Consider the following 22,648-nt stretch of genomic DNA (forward strand, 5'->3'; position numbering starts at 1 on the left):
GCAACAATTTCAACTTCAACTTTATTAAAAGAAAATCAATTTTTGATGGCGAATAAACATCGTTAAACGTTTAAAAAGTACAATTTTAAATTGTGAAAAATGTTCTGTAATATTTAATTTTAATCTTCCTATGAGTGGATTTATTGATAAATAATTAAACATGGAAGTAATTCATAGTTTTCGCATAAAAATCCTATATTAATTAGTTTTAACCGTCTTAACGTTGGCACCACTAATAAATTCATTCATGGTAATTTTAATAAAGGACGTTGGCAGTTCCGGTTTTTTGAGTTAATTTGAAAACAATGTCATTAAACGTCAACACAAAAAATCGTCTAAGAAAATTTAGAGACGAAACACTAAAAAAGGAACAAATTCGGTACCGCTAACAGTTTTTAGAAATTTGGAAACGAATAGTTTGCAAGCAGAAAGTTAGAAAAAAGGTCCGTTAAAATGTAGACGCAATTTGTAATTCAGGTTTGCTAAACATTCTCAATTTTTAGCAAGAAATTAACAAGAATAAAACATGAATGAAAGAACACAATTAAATTAGTTTCGTGTGCATCGTTTTTGAGGAACGAGTTGAAAAAGTAACAAATTTGAAACTAAAGCTGAAGAAGAATTTATAAAATGCATCAACTTTGAGCTCATTTCAATAAATTACACAAAATTTATTGCCAATSATCATAAWATCTACTTGTATTTTTTTCTAATTAACTTTTTTCTGTATATACATCCTTTTTCTTCAAAGTTGTTGTAGCGAGAATCTCATTTTTGTCCACAACATTGTACTTATTTGGGGTGTGTTTCTATCAAAATTATTAGCACTGAATTTTGTTTTTAGACATTGTAATGATGTCTGTCTTCAAGTATTCAATTATAGAACTTTAAAGATTTTGACTTGGTAATTTTTATTAAAAAAAAACAGAGTTTATTTGTTAACAATTTTTGAAATAAAGCTGTCTTGAATAAACTAAGGTACTGTCTAAATCAATATTGTAGTAAAGTCTTGTATTAATCAGCGATTAATAATTTCTACAATATAAACTGAGTTATTTTGGGAATTCTAAATACAAATTTAAAATCTGTTTTAATTTTATTTGCTGAAGTAAAAAAAATGCAACAAGAATTCTAAAAATGTCTTTTTCGCTGTGTTCAAGTATGTTTATTGGCAATGTCTCTTTCAGTAAAAGCTAAAAGGTAAGTGGATTGTTCTGATTTTTTCTGTATTTCAAAATTTAAAAGGCACTTGTTTGTTTTTGTCCTGTTTTTTCTTTTTTAATCAAACGCGTATTAAGCTTATTAAAAAAAACACCTTTTATTTATTAAAATTGATTCTGAAACAATTTTTTTTGTATGGTTATTATAAGTAAAAGTAATAGAAACAAACAAGTTACAACAGATTCTACATGCAGAGGAATTAATAAAGGCTTTCTAGTTTTAAACTTTTCGCACTAAAACACTTTAAAATATTCAAAAAATTTAATGAAAATTAAAACAGATTTCAAATTTGCATTTAGCACCAAAGAAATTGTACAACACACTTTCTTTTGTCTAAAAAGATAAAAAAAGTGAAAATACCTTTGTCAATAAACTAAATAATTCATCAAAAATTAATCAAAACTTTTATTTCACAATAAATCTTGTGCAAAATTGGAATTTCAAATCCTGGCAGCTTGATATCAGAATGAATAAAAAATGAGCAATATTTTTATCTTTATGAAATGCTGCTCAAGGACCCAACTCTACTAATGAAAAATTTTCTTCTTATCCTTGAAATTGTTAACCGACAAAAAATTAATWGGACTAGAATTGAGTACATAAATTTGATTCAACCCCTCAACTATTCACATTTGCTCAACTATTTACTCAATTATTTGTTTGCTTTTCCTCTCAGTTCTACTATTCTTACTTCACTAATGTAAACCAAGCTTAAAATCTTTGATTAATTGTCATTTTCTTACATTTATCACCCCATCAATTTTATTTTTAAGATAATGAACTACACCACTTGTTCTAGAATTAGAAAAATAAACCAAAAAGGAATCAAATTTAATTGCTGAAGGTTAATAATGAGTACGGCGACCCTCGGCTCTTATCCAAGCTCTTAATTCTTTCGACCATTTGAATTAGAACAACAACTTCTCTTAGTGAATTGCTTTCTTGTGTTTTTATAGACAATTCTTGTAATGTTTTAGGTGGTTTTTTAAGACCCTTATTTTGATTGTTCTTCAGAGTTGTTTTATAATTAAGTTCAGTTTCATTACAAATTTTGTCGAAAATTTGTCCATGACAGGTTAGCATTAAAAAAAAATTAAAAAGCCTGAAGCACAAAAAAATTTCATACTTTTGGTTTACTCTGAATAATAAAAGACAATAAAGTCAAATAATTAATCACCCGGTGAAAATGTTTCTAGTGTTTATAAAAATTTTATAAAACCACAAGCACCTGTAAAATCTATCAAAGGACAAATTAAACAGCAGCTGTGAATTAAGCGATAATTTGTGATGACCGTKCCTGATTACAGTGCTGTTTCCACAGAAACCCTATTATTTCGGTCCTTTCGGAAAACCATTTCGTCTACTTTAATGGGAGCACCAAATGTCTTAGTTTATGGGAAATCATTATAAATCTTGTATATTCTCTATAAACAGATCAGCTCGAAAACAGGATTTGSAGACAGAAGWAGTTCAAGCTTTATTTCCTTTCTTTCTCGGGGTAAAGGCATAAAAACTGATTGTATTTGATAAAACGGTCAGCCGCAAATCGGATTATTTTTCTTTAAATCTAAAATGAAATCAATTTTATTTAATCCTATTTATTTTTCAAACATTGTTAAGCACAGTGATAAAATGTTWAATTMGAAATATAATCCTAAAATATGTAAAAAGTTTCGTAGAATTATGACAAGAAAAAGTAATCGAAGGAGCGGACACTAATGACCTGAAAAAATTTTAATTAAAAAGAAATTTTTTATTTATCTAATTTTGCATTTCCCTCAACATAACTAATTTGCTTTTTTACAATCTTGGTTTCACTTCTAATTAATCCTTCAATTTAGCTAAGTAGAGAAATAATTCATGTTTGTGTAACGACATTAGTGCCTTCTCTTGTTAGCGCAAGTAACCGGAACAACGACCCAAACTTTAAAATTAAACTAAAACTGAATTAACGAATTATCAAAACGAGGGTATCCAACATTTAAAGAACCAAATGAGCATAAAACTACCTTTTGTCAAAACCTTTGATGCTCGCGTAAAAATTAATCAAATTTAAACATTTTTCATAACTAAAAATAATAGTATATTAAAGTACAAGTTGCAGAAGATATCTTATTCAAACACAAATTTGAAAACAAAGGAGTGCTTGAAGAACCTTCTGCAACAAGTGCTTTATACTGTTTTTTCTATTTTGCCGCTTTATACCATTTTATAAATTAAAAAACGAAAATTTWAATTAATTTTTTTTCTAGAGAACTTTGTGACGGTTGGTGACATTTATGTGTAATAATTTTAGGCGGCTGTAAAAAATAAAAATAATTCTTATTTTTACATTTGGAAATGAATTGTGAAGAAAGTCCGTCACTAAAATTAAATTAACGCCAACGACTTATTCCAGCACTTAAATGACGTCATTTATGTGCTGGAATAGACTTATCCTAACACCGAAATAGAAAAAAAAAATTGCGTTAAAACTATTACAGAAATTAATAACATAACATTTCAGTTGTTAAAAATAAAGAAATTATTGCTTAAATGCATAAATTAAATAATAATAATATAAAATTACACAATTTTTAAGCAAGGAACTAATAAAAAATAAAAACAATTAAAAAAAACACCATCTGTATTATTTGATAATTAGTGAATTTAAAAAGACAAAAAATGAAGATTGGTAAAAAAGTGCTCATAAAAAACAACACATTTAACTAAAAAAGAAAAAAACTATTAAAAAAATTAAATTGAGAAAAAAGAAATTTGAAACATCGGTAACAATTATGGCTTTACTTTGTCCTTCTTTGGTCTAACAATATTTGACCTGAGGCGTAGATATTTTTCATTGTGTTTTATGTAGAAAATTCTATATAACTTAACTGATCGTCCGAAACTATAGATCTAATCAATTTTCATCTACCTCAATACTGTAGTAGAAACCCTTTACCCTGTTTTCTATTAAACAATGTAAAAGCAATTGTATAAAGCTAGCTAAATTTTTTTAATTATCGTAATTATACAGTGCGATCAAAAAGTCTTTCTATCAAGTAGGCGTCCTAGTTGAGGACGTATGTTGCATAGTGGTTCGTATGTTATCTAGATGTCAAAAAATTATTTTATACAAATTAAAACTATGAACTAATTAAATTGAATTATTCTATGAAACGTCTCAAAACAAACTAAAATAAGATTTTGTTGGTGTTTATTCATAAAAATCGTTCACCACGGTTTCCTGTCATAATTTACATAAAAAATATTTTGACATTTCTCATTTGTCATTGTAACATTTTATCTTCCACAGACATACGTTTTAAATTTCTACGCTTGCTTGATAGACAGATTTTTTGATCGCACTGTAGTATGTTTAAAGGAAATATAAAATTAATTTTAACCTTTTTGCAGATTTTGTACTTTATTGTAGTTTCTATTTTATTATTTTCATGATTGTTATTTTATGATGAATTAAAAGGTAATTACCGTCTATAAATCTTAATAGTACTAGTAAAGCGTCAACAGATTGTAGGACGGATCTTAACAGGCCAATTTTAAGACAAAAGTTTCCTATGAACATGTATCTAAAAATGTTATGTAAGCGAGCTACACCCCCTGAAAGATATGTGTTTTTTTAATAGGGTTTTCCTACTATTGCAGAGTAGATATAATTATAAAAGTTGTTACAGCTGATAACACCTGAACAAATTCAAAGATCAGTTGTCAATATTTTTAATCACGGGTGTCTTAAACGGTGAAACAAATTTAATTTTTAATTTTTATACTTTTTATGGTCTGTAAAACAAAAGGTAAACTAATTTTACTCAAAAACGGTAAGTTGTATCGAAAAAACGCAAGAGACCTATTTTTTGAGAAAAACTTTGAAATTTAGAATTGTGTGGCTGAAAGTGGCAAGAACCAACAGACAAAATAGTTATAGCACTTTTTACCCTAAACCCCCCCAGTTTAACACGCCCCTGAGTGAAAATTTCGACATTTTATCTTTGAATTCGTTTGGGTGTATAAAGGTTATCAGTTGTACCAAATTTTGAAATTTTATCTACAATGGTTGCTGAAATATTTCAAGAAATCCATTAAAAGATGCACCCCTTTCAGGGGATGTAATATTTTTTATAGGATGTTTATAGGAAACTTTTATCTTAAAATTGAATATCCTATCACCTGCTTAAATTTGTAACAATAAAAACAGAACACCCTGCATATTTATTCAATCCTCTACGTTAAAATTGAATTTTATCTACTCTTTACTCCATGTTAAAATGAAATTTTATCGTCTAGATGATAAAAAATACATCCATTGTTATATATCCGTGGTTGTTAGTTGCTAACGATTTTTGACATTAGATTTTATTGTTGAATTTTACTTTGACATTTATAAATATCGACCAAATTCACTACAAAATTAGTGAGGATTGAATAAAATTTTATATTGTACACGACGATAAAATTTTCATTATCTTTTCGAGCACTCAAAGACAAAATTTTATCGTCTTGTAATAAATAACTATTATTTTTTTAATTACTTGCCTATTAAAATTGTTTCATTTTAAATTTTATAATGCAGTTTGACCATTCGATTGTATATTTTTTGTCAAACTTCTATAATAACAAAATATATTAAGAAAGTTTTTTTTTAAGTTTATGATACATTATACTTGTATTAGGTAAAAAGTCAGTGATGACATCAGATCCAATTAGATAAAATGTTTAAAATGAAAGAATTTTTTTAATTTTTAATTTAATTAGAAATGCAGAGAAATCTTGACTTGCTCTGTATAATACAAATGTTGCTTGCTTTGCGTTCCTAAAATCTTTTTCAGAAGTGCTGCTCATTTCAGCAGTAGTAGAAAAATTTAAAACTTTTTCAGATTTTCTTTCCAGGCACGTGCCGTTGAAAGAATTTGTTTTATGAAACACGAATGCGGCTCATGTACTGAAAAAGATTATGGTGGCTTGTAGCATCCCCACGACCTTTCGCATTACTCTCAAATTTGTCGTAATTTAGTGAAATAAAGTTGAATAAATCACACACAGTTATTTTGTTCAAGGAAACTTGTGTTGTATCTAATATTGAAACAAATCTGTTTAAATAGATAAAACCTGTTTTTTTTTTTAATTTGGCGACAATGCTATCCATAAAAGTTTGATTGTGAACAAAGCATCGTATTGAATGTTATTAATCTGTCATTTGACACCTCGCTGGGTGTATGAAAAATAGTGGTCCGTTCATATCACCGCCAACTCAGATGCCGTCTTTAAGTAAACACCCGTTATTTATTAAAAATAATTTATAAAAAGTAAGATCATATGCAAAACTTTCTTTCCAAAAAACTGTCTAAAAATGAAAAGAAAATAAGATGCTTAAACAAATTTGTTATTTTAGCATTGTAAAGTAGATAACTTTTTTTGACCGGCTACAATAGTTACTATCACTGTACGCTTCAAAAAAGTTCGCCTTTGTGGGATAATAGGCTTTTCTCCTACATCTTTTTAAGTTCTCTCGTAGTAAATTTGATTCCGTCTGGTTTCGATTGAAAGTTTGACGTTTCATATTTGTTCTGCTTTCAAATTTTAAACTTACGCTATCACACTGACAGGACCTTACATACAGATAACACAAAATTTATTGAAATTGCCTGTGATAAATATCCATCTTTGTAATCCAGCAACACTTTAAAAGAGTTATGAGTTATAAATTTGTTTCAAAAACATTAAAGTTTGTTAATTTTAAAATAAAAGGTATTTACGATTCTCTTCTTTTCCAGTCTGCCATTGTCATGGTAATTCTTACGGTCYCCAACCGACGCTTTTATCTTAATTTTAAGCTTCTTCTTAGTCTCTTTTCTTATGAAAATATGTTCACAGCACAGTTAATCCTTACGTGTTAAAAGTGGCTTGATTTTGCCTTTTAACTTGTCCATACCTTTAAGCTCAGTACTCTACTTCTCTCAAAGAAAATGCCATTCACAGTCGAGACATCGATCGAGGTAAAATTTGAAATTGTTGAGASAAGTGTGGAGTGCAAAAAGACTATTTAATACAGCTCCATCTAGTGGTACATTACTTGCGCTAAGAGTACACTTTACCGTAAAATTAAGGAATGTCTATGAGAACGTGATATACAACAAAGCAAAAAACAGGATTTATAAGCTCTATAATTCCAGCCCAGTCTACTTCTAAAAGAAAATTCTCAATGCATGCAAAAACAGGCAACATTTAAACTTGTATTCAATATTTTTTACACATAAATTTGAAATTTACAACACTAAGTTTTCAACAAAAAGCTGAGTAATAATACAATTAATTTATATGGAAAGCATCAAAAGAGTTTTTTTTTTAATTTTGATTTTGATTCGTTTCAAACCGCTTTGTTCGTAGTGACAATCCTGACAAAAACCTTTGACATCCTTGCTATAAAACATTGAGATAACACTGATAACTATCGATCTTTTTTCCACACACCGTTCTTGAGAAATCTACAAAGTTTTAAAASTTTGTGACATTGAAAAACATATGGACGTTTTTACTYTTTTTTATAGCRCTGCTCATCTAATATAAACTGTGAGACAGCTAAAACTTTATCAATTAATTGTTATTAACAGTTATTAATACGTAATTCAAGATTAAAATTTTGGGCAGTATTTTTCTGTCAGTTCAAAAAGTTCACCTTTTGACTGACATTTGACAATTAAACTTTTCTGTCGGTGACGCTATTTTTGAAAATAAATAGATAAGTCAAAATGACATAAACATGACAAGAGTAAAAAATGATTTTATTAATGTAAAGGTTGTTTTAGAGTTTACATTATGAAAATGACAATACTGCCCGAAATTTTAATTTCGCAACTGTACATATGTACTTCAAACTTCTAAAATTTGTTAATTTTACGAAACACTTTACAATATTGCTTTAATTTTTCATCTTTCTTTCATATAAACAACACTTTTTATATGCAAACAAGTGCTTGTATATGCTCATTTAAATGAAATACAAATTCATTTTTTTAGGTTAAATGATAAAAACTAGAATTGGCTGTGGCAAACGACATTTTTTATTATCATTAAAACTAATTGTGTAATTTAGCATAGAAGATTTTAATTTCACGAAAAACAAAATTTTGCTCCTTGGCCCGGCGCATCCACCATTTTTAAACAAGCAATTTTTTTATAAAAAAGTACAAGAAAAAAATTCTCGCATATAAACACTAGCAATAATGAATAGTAAATAGAAATAAAAACTGATAAACAAGAAAAAGCAAGTTCTTATTGAAATATTTTCTAAACACGATTAATGTATGTCAATCAATATACCAGGTGAATAAAAAGTATGGAACCAAGCGTTTTTTCGTAAACTAAGCACTTTACAAAAAAAATAATTAGTGTAACGTAAAGTCCAATTAAAATGTGACGATTTATCAAGAATAACATTTTTCGAAATTTTTTTTAGTTTTCGAGTTCTGAAAAAAAAAATTTTTTTTAATGGCAACCCAGTATGGTAATTTTTTTTAATTAAAGATTATGATCTAAAAATGACCTCTAATTAAACAGAATTGTTTTCTAGTCAGTACTTTTTTTTTTAATTGTGAAAGTTGCGTTCCGAGCCCATCACGAAGATTTTCCGAACTTGAACGAGGGAGTCGTTTCATGATTTTGGTCGTTGGAGAGCCCGGTTTTTGGTGCAGGTGCTTTGGGGTGGTTCCGGATGGATGAAAAAATGTAAAAACAAATCATTTTCTTCTATTTTCAGTCCATTCGAAACCACCCCAAAGCACCTGCATAGAAATCAGCCCTCTCCCATGATGAAAAAAATGAAACAACCACTTCGGTTAAGTTCGGAAAATCTTCGTGATGAGCTCAGAACGCAACTTTAACAATTAATTAAAAAAAAAGTACTGGCTAAAAAACAATTTTATTTAATTAGAGGTCATTTTTAGATCATATTCTTTAATTAAAAAAATTACCATGGTGGGTTGCCATTAAAAAAAAATTTTTTTTTCAGAACTCGAAAACTANAAATGTAAAAACAAATCATTTTCTTCTATTTTCAGTCCATTCGAAACCACCCCAAAGCACCTGCATAGAAATCAGCGCTTTCCCATGATGAAAAGCATGAAACAACCACTTCGGTTAAGTTAGGAAAATCTTCGTGATGAGCTCGGAACACAACTTTAACAATTAATTAAAACAAAAAGTACTGGCTAAAAATAGTAGATTATGTTATTAGGAGTAAAAGTGATTGTTTATGTGGCGAAGCTGAACGTTCATTTTGCCGAACGGAGTGAGGCAAATGGATTCAGCTGAGCCACATAAACTCACTTTTACTCCAAATAATATATACTATTTTATCTGCAAACGATTCAGATGGAACGAAAAGAGCAACACACCAATAATCAAGTAAATCACCTCAATAATCAGGACGCTTTGCAATAAAATCGTAACAAACGTCACGCGTCAGTTTCGGAATTTGTGTTGAGATTTCGAAAGTGTTGATTGATTTAACTGGTGAATAACTGGTGTAGTTTACAGTGCAATATGTTGAATGCTGATAATCTACCTTGTAACTCTCCAGAAAATGCTGAAAAAGCGAAAGGGACAAGAAAGAGACAACAGTGGTAAATGTCAAAGTAAGTGTCAAGTAAAAGTGAAAACGCCTAGGCGTAAAAACAGTGTTTTTACTCCATGTCTGAAAAGTAAAACTTTTACCTGTGTCATTTAGTCATAAAAGTGGTCACTTTTGTGACGTTTGCAGATAAACAATTTTATTTAATTAGAGGTCATTTTTAGATCATAATCTTTAATTAAAAAAATTACCTGGTGGGTTGCCATTTAAAAAAAAAAAATTTTTTTTCAGAACTCGAAAACTAAAAGAAATTTCTAAAAATGTTATTCTTGATAAATGGTCACATTTTAATTGGACTTTACGCTACACTAATTATTTTTTTTGTAAAGTGCTTAGTTTACGAAAAAAACGCTTGGTTCCATACTTTTTATTCACCTGGTATATATGTGAAACATGTTATGTAGTTAATACACCCCAGGTGAATTATATTGCTTTGATTTAATGTAAACTATGTAATAAATTAAATACAAAACATAAATAAATAAAGTAACATAATTTTTCGTGTTATATTCTAAAAAATATGAAAAAAGTATTCGTTATTTGCATACTTAAAATTCATATAAAGCAACCGGTTTTATGAAAGAACAAATTATTTGGAAGCTGTGTAATTTTAAGCGTTTCGTTAAAATATTTCAAGTGCTTATGCAAATTCACAAAAACGACAATTTGCAAGGATGAAAATTTTAATGACAAAGGAATTAATGATTTATTTGAAACACATTCTGATTTTATTGATTTGCTGTCACAGTCTTTAATAGAGAAATTAAGATATGAAAAATGTTGTAATACTTTTTCTCACATAACCATAAATCAATTTCAATTATTGCTTTTAAAAGCTATTGCCAGTTGGCTTTAATCTTATCAAAAAATCTTTTTTGATTTGTGTTTTTTCAGTTTTTGATCAAAATAATCTGTGAAATAAAAACAAAATAAAAACTAAAATTGTTGTTTGAAAAACAAAGAATAAGTTGTATTTCTGAGATTGGAAACAAAACAAACATTCGCGGCACAGACTTCAAGTATTCAATCACTTTGCTAGGTATTTGGCAGCTTCTCCACCAGCATGCCTTCCTTGATACATTTACATTCGGGCTGATGCTTGCAATTTGTGGAAGTTGCTCATTCCCACATTAAGAAAATTTCATTTGTGGATAAACAGTGGCATGAATACGTAAGACTAAATTAAATGAGTCCTGTTTTAACAAAAACACAATGACAGACAGTTTGATAGAGAAAAACGTAGATATAGATGATAAAACTTTTAAATTAAAAAGGGTTTTTCTTAACATTTAATGAAAAATTTATTTTAAAGAAAAATTAAAAAACAAAATGTTTTCATTAGTTACAGTTTTAAATAAGGCGGCGACCCACAAAAATACAATACAAAAATCACTAAAAAAAATTAAATCCCACATCTTATACTACAGCCTTCTTAATGACATGTATCAATATCCCACCTAGATATATTGTAAAAAATGCATTTGAGCAGTGATTTCGAGTTTTTTCTTAATTACAAAGGTTACTAAAGAAAAACTAAATTATTATCAATTATTAACAAAAAATAATGCAATTAATAAAAGCCGGAAAGAAAGAGGACAAATCAAGATACGTAAAGAAAATTTGATATTATGGGGTTAAACACTTTAAGCTTAAAAACTGGATGTGTCAAAAAAAAATTCCTAACAGAAATTAGATCAATGCTTATACTATACAGACTGTGCCAGAACTCGCGCCCCAGAGAATAATACCATGTAAACTAAGATACCAGGAACATGGAAAAAATGTTAAAAAAATTTTATCTATAAAAATTTCGAAGTTATGAGGGTTTAAAGTTTGCACTTTGACTCTATTTATTTCTGTTAGAAAAATAATTTCCCAAGTTTTTTTGCTATAGGCTATTAAAAGAGGAAACAAGGAAACTGTACCCTAAATTGTAACTCTGTTCAATGTTATTTGTGGCTTTTATTGGCAAAATTTTTGTCCCTTTACTAGATAATTGTAAAAAAATATATACAAGATCATCAGTATCATTAAATAGATATAAAAAATGTCAAATGTCAAAAAATATATGTCAAATTTTTTTGACAGATAGAATTTTTTAAACATTTTTTTCATGTTCCTCGTATCTTTCCTTACTTGAAATTTTTCTCTGGGGCGCGAGTTCTGGCGCAYCCTGTAGGTACAGTATGTCTCCGGATTGAGTTTACGAGAGGAAAAATTTTTCATCTTTGATTTTACGCCAAAACTTTTTTTATTTATATAAAACGAGCAAATCTGTAATTGAAACTTCATTATTCTGATTCAGTGAAAAGAAAAATTAATTTTTCTCTTGATTTTGAACTTTTAACAATGTTTCTCYGCTTTTTAAGTCCTATCACATTGGCGGTTTTATTTATTCGACAACTATATGTCACTTTGACAATTAATTTAATAATTTTAAAGGTGATGATAGTTCTTGTTAAAATGACTTTGTTTTTATCTTAAAGCTGTTTCTTTGAGTTGGTATTTATTAAAATTATTTGTGTTTCACAAAAACTCATTTGTCAAAGTGACATCATTATCAAAAAAATGAAACCGCCAATGTGATAAGATTTAAAAAGCAGGAAAAATTCCAAAATCAAGAAAAAAATAAATTTTCTTTCTACTGAGTTAGAATAATGAAGTTTTAATTWCAGATTTGCTTGTTTCAGCAAAAGCAAAAAATGTTTTTTCTTTGCAGTTGTGACGTAAAATTAAAGATATTTTTTTTCTCTTGTAACCTCAATCCGGAGCCAAACTATCTAAAACAGAACATTTTTTTCGATTAGGAGTAAAAGTGATAGTTTATGTGGCAAAGCTTTACGTTTATTTTGACAAACTTAGTGAGGCAAATAATTCAGTTGGGCCACATGAACTCACATTTAGTCCGAATAACATATACTATACGCAAATGTATTCAAATCGAAAGTAAAAAGCAACTTTTAATTACAAGTAAATGAACAAAATAATTAGAATGCTTTGCAACTAATAAAATCATTATAAACAAACATCACGCGCAGTACCGGAATTTCTGTTAAGATTTTCGAAAGTGTTTATTAAATTAACTAGTGGATGACTAAAGCATTTAGTAGTGCAAAATGTCAAATGCTGATAAACTACAATGTATATACATACCTCTCCAGGAATTGCTGAATCAGCAAAAAATGTCAATAATGTCATGGCAAAAGTAAAAACGCTCAGGCGTAAAAATTGAATTTTTACTCCATGCCAATAAACGTCACAAAAAACATTAAACAGAGTTGCAATTTAGGATACAGCTTCTTTCTTCTAGTAGCCTGTAGCAAAAAAACTGGGAAAATTATTTTTCCATCAGAAATAAATAGAATCAAAATGCAAAATTTAAACTCTCATAGCTTTGAAATTTTTATAGATAGAATTTTTTTACATTTTTTTCTCTGTTCCTGGTATTTTACCTTACCCTTTTTCTCTGGGGCGCCAGTTCTGGCGCACCCTGTATACATTGTATGTACTACTTTTTTTCAATAAAATGTAAACTTAAGTTAATAACTCAAGTAAGTAATTAATAACTGTAGGTAATAGTGAATTAACAGAAATAGTAGTTGTGAATTACGACATGTTACCTCTGAGGTAACATGTACATTAAGTAGGGTTATACTCGTATTTTTCACCGTTGTATTTCCGGGTAATAAATGTGCTAGTAGTGAAAAAAAATTACATAAAACACGGTAGAGGAGATTTTTATAGTCTCGCATTTATTATTTCTAGCTCGGCTATAAAAAATCTCTTCTCTACCTTATGATATAATATACTATTTTAAAATGCATTTTTTGGATTCCGATAGTGGGTTTTCTAAATTTATTTTTTCTTTATTATATTGTCTTTTAAAGAATCTATCATACATAGAATAGATTTGTTTAATTTCATCATTGTCATAAATAAAAATGTTCTCAAAGAAAGGTAATGTATACAGGGTGCGCCAGAATTCGGGCCCCAGAGAAAATTTTCAATTAAGGTAATATACCAGGAGATGAAAAAAATGTTTAAAAAATTCTATCTGTCAAAAAATTTTGATATTTATTTTTTGACATTTGACATTTTTTTATATCTATTTAATGGTACTGATGATCTTGTATATGTTTTTTAACAAATATTTAGTAAAGAGACAAAAATTGTGCTAACAAAAGCCACAAATAACATTGAACAGAGTTACAATTTAGGATACAGCTTCCTTGTTTCCTCTTTTAATAGCCTATAGCAAAAAAACTTGGAAAACTATTTTTCCAACAAAAATAAATAAAGTCAAAGTGCAAACTTTAAACCCTCATAACTTCGAATTTTTTATAGATAAAATTTTTTTAACATTTTTTCCATGTTCCTGGTATCTTACCTTATATCGCATTTTTCTCTGGGGCGCGAGTTCTGGCGCACCGTGTATAGTTGCAACATAAAAAAGAAATATTATATGCTAAAAATATTTTATATAAAAAAATAATAACAAGAATTTTTTCCAATATTAAAAACTTGTAATTTTTATACATGGAACAAATCTAGGAATAAATTTTCACTTATAATATCTCGAGTGCATTGATTGTTTCCGCAATTTTTTTGAGTGTTTGTCAAAAACGTCAGTAATTAGCCCGAGTGGAACACGAAAGCTAATTACACGTTTTTGCCAATCACGAGAAAGTGTTTCCAATCCAATCGGGATATTTTAAGTAAAAATTGCATGACATCACGAGTTCAAGTAAATAAGTCTTAGTTTTTTATGTTTAAAATAAAGTGTTACTAAATATTAGAGGTTAGTTTTTGTGTCATTTATTAATTTTAGCTAATGAGTCAAAAAATTTCCAATAAAATTTTGTGTTGCTATGGTGATCATATCAAATACTAAATTCAGATTGGTTTTTCCATATGTCATGCAATTTTCCCATTATCGCTTTATTTTAATCTAAAATAATGCAAAACAAACGCATTAGTTTGCAATCCCATCACAGCAATTCTCTTTTAATTCGCATTCTCACTTTTAGTAACAATTTACAAATTATAATTTTTGCTTAAAACCCAAACTGATTTTCCTTTTTGTATTAGATCACACCATATGAAATTAAATGGATTTGCTCTTTCTATAATTCTTAGATTTTCATAATGTTTCATTCTAGTGAAACGATTTTGAAGTTTATTTAAAAATATACTGAAAATTGATAACTTTCAAAAAATAAAGCTGATTACGATGAATGGAATATAATTGTTCTTTATTTAACAGAAATAATTTTTAATCAATTTTTTCTTAAAAAGCAAAAACTAAAATCGCTATCTTAAAGTTCGCCGAAAGTACTTATAAAAACTTATAAAAAAGATTCATTAATTTTTAAATTCTAAAGCACAAATAATATAATACGAGTACATACTTTATTTCGGTAAAAATAAAATATTTTGCAAGTTTTACACGCCCGTCTTAGTTTCTCAGATTTTACATAAACGTCACCGAAACGTACAAAATCCAACACAACTTGATTTTTAAACTAAACAAAAATGCCTTCGAGGCGGTTATGACATCACAGACAAAACTTCAAAACGACATATCTTGAGTAAAAGCCAGATATAAGAATGTTATTATCATCGTTGTGTACATGTACCCAAGGCGTCTGAACTAAGACAGAGTTCTAAAGTTGTCACTTGAAAGTGCTTTCGTTCAAACAAAATGTTAGTCGATAAGTTCTCATCTTAACTGTTTCAAATAATGTTCAACAAAAAGTTACATTTTTTTTTTATAAATATACAATCAAGATTATTTTTAAAGTACAAGACTAAAATGAACAATGAACAACAATGAACAAATTCTTTCCTAAACCAAATAAACAATCTACAAGATTCGAAGTATTTTGTGATTTTCACCATTAACAGCCTCTCAAATATTTTTGGCAACAATGAGATTGATCAATAGTTTTAATTATCAGGATCACCTTTTTATTAACATAATTATTAAAGATTTTTTTAAGCAGGTAGGAAATATACTTTTACTAATGCATTCATTAAGGAGTTTTGTGAGGGGAACAATTATTATTAGATATTTAATTGATTTGATGACATCAAGATACAACTTGTATGTATCTCTATATACTTTTAGAATTTGATAGTCTTCTTTACCAATGTGCAAAACATTACTTTTCTATTTTTAGTAATAAAAATACTAGAGGAATTTAAGTCAACGCAATTATTTTCAAAATTTTACAAAAAACGACAGTAACAAAACAATCAGACATGTTACTGGTCCTTTTTCAGATTTAATATAAAAAATGTAAGAAAAGTGTCATTGCCTTTCTGTATAAGAAAAATGACAAAGTGCTATAATTCTTCCAATAATAGAAGAAAGTTTTATTCACAAGGATACAGTTACGGTTTAATGGAGTAGCAGCTACATCATAAAACTTATTTGTCGTCTAAATGTAAAAAATCATGAAATCATGAAACGCCGCTGATTTAATATCAAATATAATATTCAGCAGAAAATATTACATAGAGATATTAAAAAAAAAAAGAAACGATTCCCTTCTTACGAGTATATGAAAAAATTTCAAGCTTACACACATTCTAAAAATCGTTGAAATATTACATACTTGAAATGATTTTATTTGCTAGTAAAAAATGTATCTCTAAAATTACATAGCAAACGTAATTATCCTTTTTACAAGCGAAAAATGCTTTTACCTCAACAAGCCTTAAAACAACGTTACCAACACTGAACATTTATTTTCATAATAACACAGCAAGAAATGTTATTTTACATTAAGTTAATTATAGTTGCTCCAAATATTATCTTTTCATTATTGTCTGTCTCTGGGGCAACAAAATCAACTTTTTGACAACTTACACTTTATAATTCGTCAGAAACTTTCTTCTTTCGAGGTAGTCAAGATAACAAAGTGCTCTGCACCAAATAAAACAGTCACATTCGAATCACTTTCACTGAATTATTAAAGTTTTTAGTAAACGGAAAAGTTTAACTTCGCGTAGCGATAAACCGGAGCTTGAACTTCTGCAAGCTCTAACACGGACACGCACACTGAAGCGTCGCGACGCTAAGAGACGCCGGTTGGTACAGTACGGGATTCTGCGCTCAAGGTCTGATTTACAAGGACACATACTTACCAAAGTTTGTCACATTTTCAGAAAAATTATTCTTTCAGCGGCTAATTCTGAAAAAAAATTCTGCTTTGTTCTGTGTTTTAAAAAAGATCGTAGAAAAAATGCGTGGCATCATCACTGTCTTTTCTTGTTTGTGTGAAGAATAGTAGAAAACAGTGCGGTAAAATAACGAAAACATTTTAGGTTTTCAAAGACCATGAAAAAAAAAAGATACTTTTTGCACGACCGAAGTAGAAATCCACTTTTCTTATGTCAAAATTGTGACAGAAGTTAAAATTCTCTCTCGAGGGAGAGAAATATACTTAATGACGGGAACAAATATTTGCTCCCGTTACTAAGTCATTCCCATTCATTGATAGGCTCATTGTCAACAAACATTCTTATTGTTATCAAGTTATCATCATGGTGTAATTTCAAAGAATGCTAGCTTTATGCTAGTTTTTACATTTTATTAAAAAAACAGCACATTTTTCGGATTTTTTAATTCAAATTGTGGAAAAATGGTATACATATACAGCAATGGAAAAAATTCAATTATTCCTTTGGTGCTTTAGAGTCCTCAGGTTTCGTCCTCTGACTATAAACGGCACCTCAGTTAAAATTGTGTATGTCTCTCCCTTTATGTACAGTGCCGGCAATTGCAAGTCGGGCAGTAATAAATTTTCTATTATAAAATAAAATTTATTGTTACTTCCAATAATCCTAGGAAATAGATATATCAAAATATTAGAGACAATATTAATTGTCAAACCTGAAGTGTCAATCTTTTCAGAAAACTAAATTATTCTTCGATTAATAACAATGCCACAATTAAGCGTAGCTGAAAAAGCAAGGATAATAACTCTTTTGGAAAACCATTGTTCAGAAAGAAGGGGGCCTAAAGGATGCAGGTCCCAAAAAGTACAGTGCACGACGTCAGAGCCAGGTGGAATCAAAGACATTATCTGGACAGAAAAGTGAGAACTGGTCGGCAACCAGTTTCCACCGAAGAAGAAAATAATATTCTTCGACAATTTTTGGAAGATCACCCTTTTGAATACGTTGCAACCGCACAACGAGCGACAAATTTCCCAGGCTCAATCAGGACTGCACGTAATCGTGTTAGAAAGACTGTTTTCTATTTCGGTGTTAAAATAAGTCTATTCCAGCACCCAAATGACGTCATTTGAGTGCTGGAATAAGTCGTTGGCGTTAATTTAATTTTAGTGACGGACTGTCTTCACAATTCATTTCCAAATGTGAAAATAAGAATTATTTTTATTTTTTACAGCCGCCTAAAATTATTCCAAATAAATGTCGCCAACCGTCACAAAATTCTCTAGAAAAAAAATAATTAAAATTTTCGTTTTTTAATTTATAAAATGATATAAAGCGGGAAAATAGAAAAAATAGTATAAAGCACTTGTTGCAGAAGCACTCAAGCACTCATTTGTTCCTCAACTCGCCGCTACGCGGCTCATTTCGGAATTTCAGATTTGTGCTTGAATAGATATACCTTCTTCAACTTGTGTGTATAGACCTCCAAACACACGCTATGAAGAAAAATATACACAGTGCGTACAAGAAACAGGTCGATTTTCGGTAAATGTTTGGGGGTGGATGAGCTCCAGAGGTGTTGATATTGGACCCAGATTTAATGCACGGTCTTATGTTAACATTTTAGAAAATGTTATGTTACCGTCAGTTGAAGTCAAATTTACTGAAGATTTTATATACCAACATGATAATTGCCCGATTCACACCGCACGGATTGTAAAACAGTGGATGCAGGAACACAATTTTCGAGTTCTACCTTGGCCTTCCAGGAGTACAGATTTAAATCCAATAGAAAATGTCTGGGTTAAAAAAGTAAATTATAGCAATAATTTTCGTCCACAAAACGTTGAAGATTTGTGGGCAAAATTACAAGAAGTGTGGAATCAATTTGCTGCAAACCACGCTTCAAACGTGGTTGCTTCATTACCGAGAAGGTTAGAGGCAGTTAAACGAAAAATGGAGCGCCTATAAAATATTAGTTAAAATATTATTTATGTTCTTGTTGGTGTTATTAAAGTTTAATTTAAATATTAATTGACTTTCATAAACCGAAATTATTGAATTGTCAATAAATTCAAAGGTAAAGATACCGATGATTAGTTACAAACTAGATCACCCTGTAAATAGTCAAACAATAATAAAGGTAAAAGTCTGATTTACCAAAATTCTTCAAAATGTCATAAAATGTCAATTTGACTGCCCGACTTTCAATTGCCGGCACTGTAAATAATGCAAACAACTATTTTTGCGCGGCAGCTAGTAGAAATTAGCTATTCTTATGTCAAAACTATGAGAGAAATGAGCATAATTTGCTCCCGTTACTAAGTCATTCCCATTCATTGACGACAATAGTACATTACAAGCGAGGTGGTAAATAATAAATATGGCATTACCCTGAGTGTTATACATAAACACGCCAGCCTCGAGATCGGATACAGCACACGGGGTAATGCCATTACCACCGAGGTTTGTATGCTATTTTATTCACAATCACATTATTTTCAGTCAAAATATTTGAATAAAATAAAATTATAACAAACTTAAGGTCCAAACGTGGTAGGCCATCCAAATGGCCTTTTATTTTTGACATTTCAGAAATGTCAAAGAATATATTGAAATAATGTATGAATTTGATTTAGAATCGTCGAAATGGAGCAGTGTACTCCCCCAGAAGTAAGAGAAACTGCCACAAAAGCAATTAAATACTAATATAGCAAAATATTCTGCGTAACTTGACAATTTGAAAGAAAAAATTCCCGGTATTTTTGTAATTTTAAGGTTGGCCATCGAGCATATTACCGCCCAAGAGAAGTAATATTATTACTCCTTATGAGATTTAATGATGTGTATCCCAACCTTTAAAAGGTTCGTAATCGGCATATTACATTAGTGATTGTGAATAATAGTACATTACAAGCGAGGTGGTAAATATGGCATTACCCCGAGTGCTTATGTATACGATAGAGAGGCGCTAGCCTCGAGATCGGATAAAGCACAAGGGGTAATGCCATTATCACCGAGGTTTCTATGCTATTTTATTCACAATCACATTATTTTCAGTCAAAAATTTGAGTAAAATAAAATTCTAACAAAGTTAAGGTCCAAACGTGGTAGGCCATCCAAATGACTTTTGATTTTTGACATTTCGGAAATGTCAAAGAAAATATTGAAATAATGTGTAAATCCAATTTAAAGTCGTCGAAATGGAGCAATGTACTCCCCCAGAATTAAGAGAAACTGCTACAAAAGCAATTGAATACTAATTTAGTGAAATATTATCCGTAACTTGACAATTTAAAAGAAAAAATTTCCGGTATTTTCGTAATTTTAACGTTGGCAATCCTGCATATTACCACCCAAGAGGAGTAACATTTATTACTTTTCATGAAAAATAATGACATGTTTCCCAAGCTTAAAAAGGTTAGTAATCGGCATATTACATTAGTGATTGTGAATAAACATTTTTATTGTTACTACAATCGAATTTCAAAGAATGCTAATTTTTTAATTCTATTAAAGACTTACTTTTCTTAACTCAAGTCGTGTAAAAAATTGTATATACACTACTGGGAAGAAATGTTGTTATTCTTTTGCTGTTCGACTTGCCCTCTGGCTATAAATGGCACCTCAAGAATAATCGTGCAATTCTGTCCCTATTATTTTATTTTTGAACTAACGTGCTTTAAATATTCTCTCGCTCCATAATTTCCTTATTATGCTCTTATTGCTACCTAAATAACGATTACAGACCTAAAAAGAACGTCAAATTAATAAAATATTGTCAAATTGACCTGAGACTTGAAAATTAAACTGACAACAAAGAAACGCAAACTCAAATCATGTAACGTTTTAACTGCACTAAGTTCATTAGGTAAATCATAGACACTTTCGAAAATCTCAAGACAAACTCCAAAACTGACAGGTGACATTTGTTATGATTTCATTGCAAAGTCTTCTGAATATTTTGTTTATTTACTTAGTAATTATTGTTATGCTCTTTACTCTTGATCTCAATACATTTGCGGATAAAATAGTATATGATATTTGGAGTAAAAGTGCGTTTATGTGGCTTAGTTGAATCATTTGCATCACTCCTTTCGGCGAATTAAACATTTAGCTTCGCCACATAAACTATCACTTTTACTTATAATAACATAATATACTATTATTTATTAAAGATTTTAGGAGCTCTATTTTAAAATTTGAAAAAAAAAAGAAAAAACTGAATAGAATATTTTAAATTCCTATAAGGTCTCTAAGAACCATGCAATATCATTGAAAAATTTGTCAATTAATTATAAAAAAGTTTTCTTTTTATATTTACAATTGTATATTTTCTTTACACATATTTATTTGCCATAGAAAAATAATAATATTAAATAAGTTTATATTTTTTTACATTTCATGCACCTGCTGCTTAATCTTTTCAGTGGGAAAACACACCAACTTTGATAAACAACAGTAAGTACTTTGCTAAAAGTTGAAAAGTTTACATTCACTTTATCGAAATGACACAGGACCTCAAAGAATATTGTGTGTGTAAACAATGTACTCCCACTTACACCAAGAGATAAAAGTTTAACAAAGAAATATAAAATTTATACCAAAAAAAGCATTTATTTGGTAATTATTGTTATAATATTTCAATTTGGTTGAAAAATATAAATAAAAATATAACGAAATTAAATTACTAAATGTTGTTAATTGGCGGCAAAGCCTAATTTTTATATTTTTTATAAATTCCTTCGTATAAAATATTTTTTTAGATAATAAAATAAAAAAAAAATATTCAAATTGTGGTTTTGACCTTGATGAATAATTTCCCTCCACTATACTCTACTCGTGGTTCCTCACACTCGCTAACGGTCGCGTTCGGAATCTTCCACTCGTATTGAATTTTCATTCTAATCTTGTTACAGAATATACTATTTATTATTTAAGTGTATGAAAAACACAAGCATAAAAATTGCATTTGTCTTCAAAAGAGGTTTTTTATTTAATATTCTCATGAACTTTGTGAAATTTGTGTGCATTAAACGTTTATTTTTTAATCTAAATATATAACGGGTGTTTATTTAAATTTAGCGTCATAGTTGGTGGCGATATGAGTGTGTTGTGAACGAACCACAGTTTTTAATATGCCCGGCGAGGTATCAAATGTCAGTACGCCGGTTCGTTCACAATCAAACTTTCATGGATAACTTTGTTGCCAAACTTAAAAAAACACCCGGTATACAGGTTGTATTATAAATAACGATCAAAGCCATAACTCCATTATTTTTAAAGATATGACAATACTTTTCGGAACAAAGTTTCTTGTCAACAATTGTTTGGCATAGATGCTCAATCAATGCTACTTCCTGTTTCACCAAAAGTGACATTAATTTCAGTGTTTTAAATTTAACACCCTGTATATTTTATTATTTTTGGATTCCTCATTAAATTGTCTTTCAACAAGCTCACTTACTATTATTTATCACTAACTTTTGGTTTTAAGCAATTTAAAAATTAAATTCATAGCATTGACGCCAAATTAAAAAAAACACCAGTTATACGGGCTGTCCCGGGCAGGTTTGGATATAGGAAATTAACATGGGAAATTAGTTTTTATTTTTTTCC

General features: G+C 29.2%; 1 protein-coding gene across 1 annotated transcript in view; it reads right to left on the reverse strand.

Annotated features, from left to right (window-relative positions):
• The window catches only part of LOC123012181 (metabotropic glutamate receptor 2), a 390,426-nt gene extending 373,531 nt beyond the window's left edge, over positions 1–16,895 (reverse strand). Inside the window, exon 1 of the mRNA XM_044410042.1 lies at positions 16,719–16,895. The gene's annotated coding sequence lies outside the window, so the exon portion shown is untranslated. The remainder of the gene's footprint in view (positions 1–16,718) is intronic.
• Positions 16,896–22,648: the final 5,753 nt, after the last annotated feature.

The sequence above is a fragment of the Tribolium madens genome, unplaced genomic scaffold, assembly GCF_015345945.1.
Source record: "Tribolium madens isolate multiple individuals breed KSU strain unplaced genomic scaffold, Tmad_KSU_1.1 Scaffold_19;HRSCAF=116;Tcas5.2_LG9, whole genome shotgun sequence".
NCBI lineage: Eukaryota > Metazoa > Arthropoda > Insecta > Coleoptera > Tenebrionidae > Tribolium > Tribolium madens.